We start from the raw sequence: 12,099 nt of genomic DNA on the forward strand, positions 1-12,099 counted from the left end.
AGATCTTTCTGCTTCTCCACAGGTGCAAACAATGGACTGGTTTTGTGGCTTCAGCGCACCTCTGGGTCAATGACTCTGCTATCACTGTGTGTAGACTGGCTTTGTTTGACCTCCTCTCTTCCCCTGCCTTTGCCCTCTAGCCCATCTTTGTTCATTTCACCAACTTCCAGTTGTATGAGGGAGTAAATTGGCAGAGGTTCAGGAAGGGAAGAATAAACATGCAACTTGCTTCAGTTCGCTGAGGTTGCTGAAGGCTCTGTGTTTCCCCAAAGAGACTCTAATAAAGAAGAGGCCTGGGAAGTGACTGTGTAAAGCTCTTTATCTCAAATCCCAAAGATGAGGGGCAGTCTCAGCTGTGAATAGGACAAGTGGTTATGACGTCAGTATTACATGTCACCTGGGAGGGACGGACGCTCATTGGCTTGGAGAGGTCATGGGGAGGATAGTGAGATACTGAAGAATAGAGATTAATACATATGGTGAGCAGGACCAGGGGATGTAACATCAGAGTTACAATCATCCAGAAAGGGGCAGCCATTGGCATGGGAAAACAGTGACAAAAGAAGCTCAGATACTGAGGAATAAGGATCAGTACATGTTGTAACCAGGTGGGAATGATGTCAGTATTATATATGATCAAAGAGAGATGCTGGTTGGCTTGCAGGATGCTCAGATTCTGAAGAACAGGGATCAGTACATGATATGAGCAGGACTAGGTGGATATGATATCACTATTATACACAATCTTAAAGAGGCAACCAATGGTACTGGAAAGCAGTGAAAAAGAATGCCCAAAATTGGGATCATTCATACATGTTGTGCCCAGAATCAGTTGCTATGACATTGGCTTGGAAAAGCAGTGAGACAGATGCTCAGATACATAAATATAGGGGTCAGTCAGGGTTACTGTGTTAGTTAGGGTTCTCTAGGTAAACAGAATCAACAAGAGATATTTATAAATATAAGATTTTATAAAAGCATCTCATGCAACTGTGGGGATGCATGAGTCCAAATTCCATAGGGCAGGCAGTGAACTGGCAACTCCAATGAAGATGTTCAATGAACTCCTCAGGAAATGCTTCACTGGCTAGCCAAAGGAGAAGTGAAGATCCTCTCTCTTTCTCCCTTAAAAGTCTTCAACTGATTGGATTACATTTAGCTGATTGGGTTCTCTCATTGCAAAAGACATGCCCTATGTTGATGTAATCAGTCACAGCTGCAGCTGATTGATGATTTAACAAAACAGCCTTATGGCTTATTAATCAGCCACACATGTCCTTGCAGTAACAGTTAGGACACTGCTTGCTTGACCAGACACCTGGACACCATCACTTGGCCAAGTTGACATATAAACCTAACCATCACAGTTACCTGTCACCAAAGCAAAAGCAGCCAACACCAGTAGGGCATGGAGATAATCAACCTGCGTGGTGGTTGTGGAGATACCAGCAAAGCTGACTTGGGGGAAGAAGATGCCCAGCCAGACTTGAAGTCCCTAGAAGATGCCCTTTTGAGCAGCTGAGAGCAGTGGTACATGAGGGCAACTCAGTATTCAGCAACCAGGATCAAAAAACATGTCCTCATGTCCACATTTAAGTCATTCTTCTTGTGAATGAAACACTGTCTGCTCCCATCAAGGGTTGAGTGAGGGAGTGTGAAGGGGACTTAGGACTCCTACGTCTTTGCTAACCTCAGAATGCCTAGACAACTTGCTATATATTTAAAAGCCCAAGTCTTCTTGATTGCTCAGTTTCTGCCTCCAAATTCTATCGTGCTTCTCATCCCTATTTCTCCCATTTTACATGGTGCTATTTCTTAAGAAACCAGGCTCCGGTCTTGTCAAACAACCTAGATTTTTATCCTTTCTTTGGTAGCTAGCAGTTTGGGACATAGTATTTAAGTTTTTTGAGCCTCAATTTTCACATCCTAAAAATAAGGCTAAGAACATCGGGGTCCTTAAGTTGCTATGAAAATTAAATATGATAGTTTCTATAAATACTTGGTATATTCCCTGGAACATAGTGAGTGCTAAGTTTGTTATGGCTTTTATAAGCCAGTATATTACATGAACTCTGTTGTTAACCTGCACTGTCCCTTCCCAAGGAGAGCTGGCTGGAGGGGAGAAGGAAAGAGTTTTATACCAGCTAAAGGGGAACTTGTTGGGAGCTCCTGGCTCATGGGGCATTACTACTGAGAGAATCACACGTATCCCAAGAATGAGAGTGATTGGTGGACTCAGATTCTCCCTGTTGCAAATTTCAGGTGTCTAAAGTGCACAGGTTTGGGGGGGATAGAGGTGGGATGACATAGCCCCTATCACGGCACAGATATAGTCCTGAGACTAATAAGGAAGAGGACATGGGTTTTGAAATTAAAAAAGACCTAGTATGTTTTTATTAGTGCTCACACTTACTAGCTGTGTGCCCTTAAGCAGATTATGCATATTCTTGAAGCTCCAGGTTCTTCCTCATCTGTTCTGTGTAAGAGGTGTGGGTGAAAATTATGAGATGCTCTTAAAACAGCTCTGAAAGGAGAAAAGAAGAAAGACTGCCCCTGACTTATGAAGAATAACAGGAGGGCATATTAGTTTAGAGCAATGATGTGCAAATTTACTTGAGTAAGAATCGTCTCAGGGCAAAGTCTTACCCTACAGTGTATGATGTTACTGAAACTAAAGGAAATGCTCTACCTGAAGAGGTCATTGATGATGGACTCAGGGACAGGAGCATCCCAGGGCAAAGCTGGTCAATGCAAATCATTGCCGTCTCCAAATCATTGTGGAGGAGAGAGGAGACACCTCTAAAGTGTGAGAATATAGACATGATTATGGTTCCATGGAGAGGACAGCCTTACTCAATACATCCTAACTGGATCTCATTCTGTGTTCAGAAAACAACCTTCCAACTCTGCTTTGGTTTCCCATGTAAGCTTTCTTATATGCATTTTATGTTCTGCATAATTATTATATTTCCCATTGGAAAAAAAATAAAAAGAGAGAAACAACTCAAATTAGCATTTTTGTTTTGTATGTAAATCATACAATTTTGATTAATGTAATTCTGTTGTTGAAATAACCATTTGGTCTTAGTTTGTGAACTTTTAGGACTAAAGTTGAGACCTTGCAACATGAACAAATTCATCAAATGCCATCTTTTGAACTGTCCTGTCTTCTAATACCCTCCTTGATGATTCTATAGTTATGCTGGGTAACAAAATACCACAAACTCAGTGACTTCAAATCATGTACATTTATTATCTCATTTTCTGTGGGTCTGAGTGTGGGTGCATTTTAGCTGGATTCTCTGCTTGGGATTTCTCGAGGCTGAAATTGCAGTGTTGTCCATTTTGTGCTGCCCTCTGATCTCAGGATGCTATTCCAAGCTCATGGGGCTGTGGGCAGGATCTGTGGTCCTTGTTTTCTTGCTGGTTGTCATTTGGGGACTATTTTCAGTTCCTATAAGTCAGCCACATGCTCCCCATGGGAATTTTACATGGTAGTTGATTTCTTCTAGGATAGCAGTAGACTTACTCAGTCCATTGACATAGAATCTTACATATAATCTCCTAATCATGAGATTTGCCATATTCTATTGGCTAAAAGCAAGTCACAGGCTCTGCTTGCACATGAGGAGTGGGCAATATAAAAGGGTGTGACTCATTGGGAATCATTTTAGGGCGTGTCTGCCCTACACTTTCTTTGTATTGCTTTTCTCACAGGCTTTCTGGCTACATACGGTGACACCTTTAATTGCATTGCTAAGAGCCGTAAATGATAAACAGAACAACAAGCACACAATAGACTATAATAATTTCCATGTGAGTTTCTTCTAAGGACCCTGGGTTAGCCAGCTAGTGTGAATAGATCAAATATTGTTAGGAAACAGAAAACTCTCACATTCCATTTCCCACACTTGACAAAAGTTGCAATAAGTCCACACAGGCAAACCTCAATTGTAGTGAAAAAAAGGAAAGCAGCAATGTTTTTATGTTTTATTCAGTGTGTAGTTCTAGATAATAGAACGATCGTCCATTTCTCCATTTGAACTTTCTGTCAAACCCCATGTCCTTATCTCTGATGTTGGGATTTTGTTCGTTTTATTCTATGCATCATCACAGCACCATGTACAAATCCTATTTTTCATGCGCCTGATAGAGGATTCATGGAGTTTGTAAAAGTGAGATGGTCACTTACTCTTGCACTAAAACAATTAGTGCAAACCAGGAGACAGTGGTGTGAGTGTGTTAAATTACTGTCATTCTTAAATACTAGCCTTGTTTATTTTGCCTGAAATGAATCTTCTGGCCAGTGTATAGGGATTTTTTTTTTCCTGAATAGCACACCTTATATTATGAATGATACAATCTGTACCAACCGTGACCTTGCCCATCTTACATGAATTGTTATCAGATTTATCCTGTAGCACAAACCCAGCTGGATTACAATTGAGAACAAAAATCTTTTTTATTTTGTTATGTAGATGTAGGTGAATTGCAAACACAATGGATGAAATTATAAGAGCATTCATTGTTGGACAGGTTATGATTAAAGTCATGATGACCTTGGGTTTAGAATCTTTGCTAGTTCTCTCCAGAATTCATTCTCCAGAATTCATGATGCCAACAGTTGTTGCAAGAATAAAGGATACTACTGAGTCTACACACATGCTAGTGTCCTACCTTGATAGCAGTGAAGTGCTTGGGGTGCGAGCTTCCATTCTAACCCGTGTCATTACATAGAGTAGAATATTTGGAATCCTGTTCACACACAGTTATTCAACATAAATCCTAAACCCTGTTTTAGGGCATTCTGAAGAAAAAGGTCAGCCTGTAAAGGAGTAGAATGGTTTCTTCTCCTCCCTCAATCTCCAAATGAGCTGTGTCACCCAGGGAAAGAGTTCTTCCATTACTTGCACTTGGTTTTCCCAAGCTCCACCAATATGAGCTTAAATGGAATCCAATTACCAGGAATACTCTATACATTTCTTTGGTGATGTTCTACAGTTTGTTTGTAGGTGCAACAAAGGAGGTGTTGTGGGTTTAACTGCATCCCTCCAAAAATATGCTCAAGTCCTAGCCCCATGAATCTGTGACCTTATTTGGAAATAGGGTCTTTGAAGCATAACTAATTAAAGTGAAGTCGTAATGGATTGGAATGGGTCCTAAATCCAGTAAGACTTGTGTCCTTATAAGAAGAGGGAAATTTGTAGACAGACACACAGACACTCTTGGAGAAAGGCCATGTGAAGATGGAGGTAGAGACAGGACTTACGCAGTTTCAAGCCAAGGAACACCAAGGATCATTGGCAAACACCAGAAGCTAGGAAGTGACAAGGAAGGATTCTTCTCTAGAGCTTTCAGAGACAGCATGGTCTGCCAAGAACTTGATTTTAGACTTCTGGGCTCCAGAACTGTGACAGAATAAATTTATGTACTTTTAAGTCAGTTGGGATGTGGTAATTTGCTGTGGTCACTCTAGAAAACGAATGCAGGAGATCTCTTAAAGCTACTCATGCACTGATTCTTCATGAATGGCAATGACGTCTCTACATACAGAGTTGTACGTCGGATCCCCTTTGCTTCTGGAAACTGCAGGGGGGTTCCCTGTTGAGTTCAGTATAGGAACCCTTGGAGGAGACCAATTCTACTGAGTTCTTTGTAGCTTCTGCTGGGAAGTCACAGACACATGCTCATCGGTCATCTCCCACCCCTCACCAGCCATCTCCTACGCCTCACCTACCCCCGTCTCCTCTGCTATTATGGGGTAATGATTCAGTCTGTTTCCGTTGCACAACCTGGGGGAGATGTTAAGTTTAATGACAAGATCCAACCAGACCTTAAACCCAGAAACTGGGGACAAGCACACCAGAAGCTAATCAGGACAGGAATTCTCAGTGGCAGGTCCCCTTTCCCCAGGATGGATAAATACCACAGTCGAGCAGTTTAGATTCGTCTTTCTCCTCTGATGCAAAGTGGGGCATGTGGAGCTTCTATCTGCTGACACTGACCTGTGCAGTTTTGGCTACCCCGGGAAACTGACTGAGATGGGGCATCTTCCCCTGCTCTTTCAGACCCTTTGTGCTGAGTAAGTAATAAAGTGATTTGCTGAAAGTTTCTGTGGTGCCCTGAGCCTGCGTTCCCATGATGCATTGTGTAGCAACTGAATGCATGACCTCAATTTTCTAAAGCAATGCTATGTAGTCCATGAGAAGAAGCCATTCATAAAGGAATATCTATGTGCAAGATCCAAGAAAATCGTGAATAAGAGACCCAAAACCCTACTGAGAGCTCTCTTCAATGGCTGAAGCATTATAATCCAACCATGCTTCTTCTCATGAGGAAACTTGCTTTCTGAGGATCCATTCTGCAGGTTTCTAATGGGTGTCAGAGTTATCCCAAAGATGGTTGCATCCCAGTGGTAAATAAAAGGGTGCATATTCATCACATGGAAGACACTCTTTACTAGATCTTCCCTAACATCCTTTACTCTTCTTCCTTTTTCCTCACATTTTCCTTTTGTCCCTTACTCTTCTGAAGTCTAAGAGTCTGCTATCTTGCCCAAGTGAACATTTGGATGTCAACTGTTTCATTATGGATCAATCATAATGCAAATATATAAGGCTTGATTTATAATGGGGTAGAAAACTAAAGAAAAAATATTTAATAGAACTCGTGTTCTGCTTTGTTTATCTAATGAACATAGCACCATTTCCTAAGGCTAAAATTTAAAATCAGACACTAATAACAAATGAGAATAGTTTGCCTGTGTTCAGGATGATGCCAGAGGCTACTTATGTGATAAGAGATTCAATCACTGACCTTCCCACTTTCCTTATTGCTCCTGGACTGAATTCAAGGTCTTATTTGCCATGCACAAGACATATGCATAATAGTTAATTGGAGTGAATAAATTATGGGAATTATGTCTACATTCAAGTCCCACAGAGTTCCAATTCTTGCTGCGTGAAACAACTGACCCATGCTCACCTAATTATCTCCTCGGTCTTGGTTAGCTAATTGGGTTAAAATGTCAAACCACCTCAAAACTGAAACCCTATTCCTGACTTGACTTTGCTCACCATCATTAATTGTTAGAGGCATGCTTCAAAGTCACAAAATTACATTCTTCTTATCTTTGAAATAAAGCCATTTCAAAATAGCTTTTGAATGAAGACTAGCTGTGCATCAGAGATGGAGTTTTTGGCCATTGGAAGGAAACCCCTTGAACATCTTGTCTTCCATAAATGAGTTTTTCCCCTGAGCATTTCCTTAACTGGGCATTGGCGGATCAGTTGCCACTGTGTTCTGTTTTTCTTTAGGGTGAAGCTGTTTTTCTTGAGCTGCCGAGCAGTCGCTGCAGCATTAAATCAAGCAGCTGCGGCAGAACTGGGCACATATGGGCCATAAAATACCCAGATTGGAGCTGATTGGGATATCAAATTATGGGAGGATTACCCACGATGACAACACAATCGTTTACCTTGCCTCAAAAATGGAGATTTTTTTTCCTGCCTCTGCAGGATGACATATTAATGAGAACATCAGTGGATGGATGGGTTTCTGTGAGAAGAGAAGGAGGAAGGGATTTACCCTCAAGGACAAGCCAAGTTGTTTTGTTTTTTTTTTTTTTCTGTAAAAAAGGAAGGCAGGTAAATTATAACTATGTGGGGTGATATGGCCATTTGCTGAGAATTTGATCACTGAATAAAAGAAAAGTCCCTATGTTAGGGGAAAAAAATAGAAAGTGGTGGGTTGGAAGGGAACTTACTTACCAATCCTTTCCTAAGTAGCTGCTATAAAAAAGACAATTGGACAAAGAAAGATTGAATTAAAGCAATTGTTTTTCTTTCTTTTGTTTCAGGGGCCTTCCCAGGCTCTTTGGAACCAGCTGGATTATAAGTTAGAACAAATATTTGTGCTTTGTTGTTATTTATAACCACGTAATCCAATAATGATATTTTACAATGGCTTTCTTTTACTTAAATCCTAAGGCAGTTTACACTATGAAATAAAGTGACATCAATCAGCAAGGGTTAAACAGCAAGCAGCTCTACCTGAATGTAAGATTTTCATCAGGGTTAAAGTCACACAATCCAGGGATTTCTGATGTGCCCAGGAAACAAATTCAACATGCTCAGAACCGAGAGACAAGAGGTTGGGAGTCCTGTTGATTTCATGAATATTCTTGGAGTACAAAGAGCTCAGCAGGGCATGGGATGTGAAAATAATTATGTGTACTCAGATTGCCAAAGATCTTGTTTGCATAAATCATAGCCTCACCAATCTCTTTTAAAACTGCGGCCTGGGATGAAAGGTCCAACTGGAATTTTAAAACAAGATGGTCTCTGGTCTTTACAAAGCTGTATCTTGTGGAAAGGGGATGGTTTTAAGCAAAAGAGAAATAACTCTAGAGGATCAGAATCACTCTTCTTCTGCCAAAGTGAAATGTGGTGGATATTCAGAAGGTTTTCCCAAACAAACTAAGACACACAGTCGTCGGTGCCTTCTCTCATCGCTGTCATCTCTTAATGTATTCTAAACATTAACGTACTTTCAGTAAATACTCTGCCCTAAGCTTGAGGTACCCTAAATTGCACCACTCAAGTCCGTCATCTCATTAAGGGGACAAGATATGACATCAACAGAAAGATGACCATGGCCACGAAGGACAATTGAGAAGTCGAATGCCTACCGTAAGCTTTCTATTATCTGGCTCTACCGTATGCTTTGGTACTCAGATGATTTATCATCTACCTCCAGCATCACCTCCCTGTACTCATATGGTCTGTTTTGCCTTGATCAAAAACAACTGCTCACTCTTCCCTCACTAACTGTAATAATTTGGCTCCTCCCTCACTTTTATTTAAACCCCGTTCATACTCCAAAGTGAAGACTTGAAAGCTGTCCCCTCTGTTTTCTCCACCCACATCGATCTGTCTTAGGAGGATATAGTCTGTGATGGAGTCTCAAATTAACTTGCTTTGCTACTTAACAATTCCATGAGCATGCACATTTTTTTAACCATCTAATATAACTCACATAAAGGGCACTGGTCAATGTAACAGGAGTCCAGAAGTCTAGAGGGACAGTTGCTGGTTGGCTTCAACTATGCCCACTGCATGCACAGGATGTTGGCCAAATTAACACATTAGGTATTGAGGTTTTGTTTGTGGCTGGTTTTAGTGATGGGGAAAGTCATTTCAGGTGGTACCATATTGGGGGATTGTCTTCTTCTGCAAAAAGCCAGGAGGCTCTAGATGGTTCTAGATGCTGAGCAGTTTACCTGCAAAAGCTAGGAAGCCATTCCATCCATGAGGAAATTAAATCATTTCGGGTCTGTGGGTTAACCGCCTAGAACCAAATTAGGCGATTTTAAAGACTGCTGCATGTTGCAGGAGATCCAAAGGCAAAGCACATTCTGGAAGGACAGGGAAGAGGTTAGCAACCTGAAATGTTAGCAGTATATAGGGCCCCACCAAGCCCCTTAAACACTGTTTGCAATGTTCCATAAATATGTCCCAGTTTTAAATGATTAGGAAAGAAGTTCCATGGGAAAATAGTGAACTGTGAATTACGATGGAATGTAAATGATTATATATAGGCATCTATATCCATATATATGTGTATACATATATTTCATTGAGTATGATGTCAGGTGTTAACACACTCCAAAATTATTGTGGTAAAATACATGCAAAATAAAATTTTCCTTCTTAATCATCTTTAAGTCTACAAGTCTATGACATAATTATGTTTACAATGCTGTGCTGCCATCATCACCATCCATTATGAACTCTTTTTTGTCACCCAAAACAGAAAATTTATTTCTATTAAGTAACTCCCCTCCTCACCCCAAGCCCCTCGTCACCTTTAAACTACTTTCAATGTGTCTGAATTTGCCTATTCTACATATTTTGTAGAAGTAGACACATATTGGTGCTTCCTCACAAATGTAAGCACTGAATTACCATATGACCCAGCAAGCAGGGACTTGAGCAGACACTGGTACACCAATGGTTTTCACGGCATTATTCATAATAGCCAGAAAGTGGAATCAACCCAAGTGCCCATCAATGGAGGAATGGATCAACAAAATGTGGCATATACACACAACAGAATGTTATTGTCATATAAAGGAATGACTTCCTGATACATGCTCAGTGTGGGATGAACCTGGGTAACCCATTTTTTAAGATCATAAAATTAACTCTTGGAAGAAAGAAACTGAGGAAACCCAAGATGGGAGAAATGATGTGAGTTTCTGAAGATCACTGGAGATCTCCCAGTGGCCTTTCAGAACTTCCCGCTGTGCTCTGATCACCCCAGCAAATGCAGTTGCTTTGCATTCCATTTGTGACTTTCTGCATACATTATCTTTTAGTTAATTATTTGTATGTTAGCTTTATCTCTCTCAACATGCTTTGAAGACAGCATTTGGATTTTGTCCATCTTTGTTTCTTCCAGGAGTGCACCATACTATAGTTTCACAGAGGAGAAACTTAATATATATCGAATGGATCATCTGATCTGACTATTACATTGCCCCTGCCCAGTGCTATCAGGTGACAAAACTAAATGTTTATAAGCAAAACAATGGGCTTCTTTGCTAATGTGCTATCACCTTTATTTTCCCAGTTATTTCTGACTGGTTTTCTAGTCACCAGAGCTCATCAGAACAAACATAAACCTCCCTCCAATTCATATATCCATTTATTCCCATCCTAAAAATATAGACTGGTTTATAAAATCAGAAAAAAATAAAAATTAAAAAAACACACTTTTGTTTATATTTGTAACTTCTAATCAACAGCCCTGAACATCTGTGCCAGTTTGGATGTATTATGTCCCCCAAAATGCCATGTTCTTTGATGCAATCTTGTGGGGGCAGACATATTAGTGCTGATTGGGTTGGAATCCTTTGATTGAGTGTTTCCATGGAGATGTGACTCATTCAACTGTGGGTGACGTGTTTGATTGAATTATTTCATGGAGATATGATCCCGCACATTCAGGGTGGGCCTTTATTTAATCTCTGGAGTCCTATAAAAGAGCTCACAAACAGAAGGACCTCAGAGCAGCTGAGAGTGACATTTTGGAGAGCAGCACAGAAAGAGATTTTGGAGATGGTCACTGAAAGCAGACTTTTGCTAGTCCAGTTTGCTCCAGAGAAGCTAAGAGAGGACAAAACACCCCAAGAGCAGCATTTTGAAGGATGCACAGGAGCTGAGAGAGGAGCTGGAACACAACCTGGGATCAGCAGATGCCAGCCACGTGCCTTCCCAGCTGACAGAGGTTTTCCGGTCACCATTGGCCATCCTTCAGTAAGGGTATACTCATGTTGATGTCTTAATTTGGACACTTTTACGGCCTTCAGACTGTAAATTTGTAACCAAATAACCTCCTTTTATAAAACCAATCCATTTCTGGTATTTTTAATAATGGCAGCATTAGCAAACAGGAACAACAGTATTTTTAAAAAAAATATTAGTCTCAGAAGGAAATGGGTGACGTAGTGCAGCAGAAATGAATAAAAATCCTTGATAGAAGCAAGGTCCAAAATAAATCTCCACACCAACTAGCAACTTATTGATGATTAATTCAGCAAACTGCGCAGAAAAGTTGATGTTAGTTTCTCTTCTCTTTTACTATATTAAGGTAAAATAAGAAACATATCAGCTCTTTTTTAAAAAAATTCTAATAACGCATCTAGTTATGGCTCCAAATAAATAATATGGAAACAGAATAAAAATAAAGAGGGAGTAAATGGACCACGTCATCCAACTTTACTTCTCCATTTGGGCTGTGGCATAATTTTTCATTTTTATTGAGCAAAGAAAAGAAAATTCATTACTTTTTTTTCTTTTCTTATTGGGGTTTCTGCAGCCCATAAATTGGCATCCATCAGGCATCCGTCCCTTCTGTTTGCAGCTTTGGACAAAGCCTTGGGTTAACAACAGGACCCCTGCATCTGGGGACATGGAAGATGTCTTTGGGGTCCTTGTGGAAATCCTCTTGGGGAGAGACGGGCACTCTTTAAAAGTTACCTCACTTGATAAGCCCTTGAGATACTTAGCATCAGCAAAGATGGTGGCCAATTGCAAA

This window comes from Choloepus didactylus (assembly GCF_015220235.1).
Source record: "Choloepus didactylus isolate mChoDid1 chromosome X unlocalized genomic scaffold, mChoDid1.pri SUPER_X_unloc1, whole genome shotgun sequence".
In the NCBI taxonomy this organism is placed as follows: domain Eukaryota; kingdom Metazoa; phylum Chordata; class Mammalia; order Pilosa; family Megalonychidae; genus Choloepus; species Choloepus didactylus.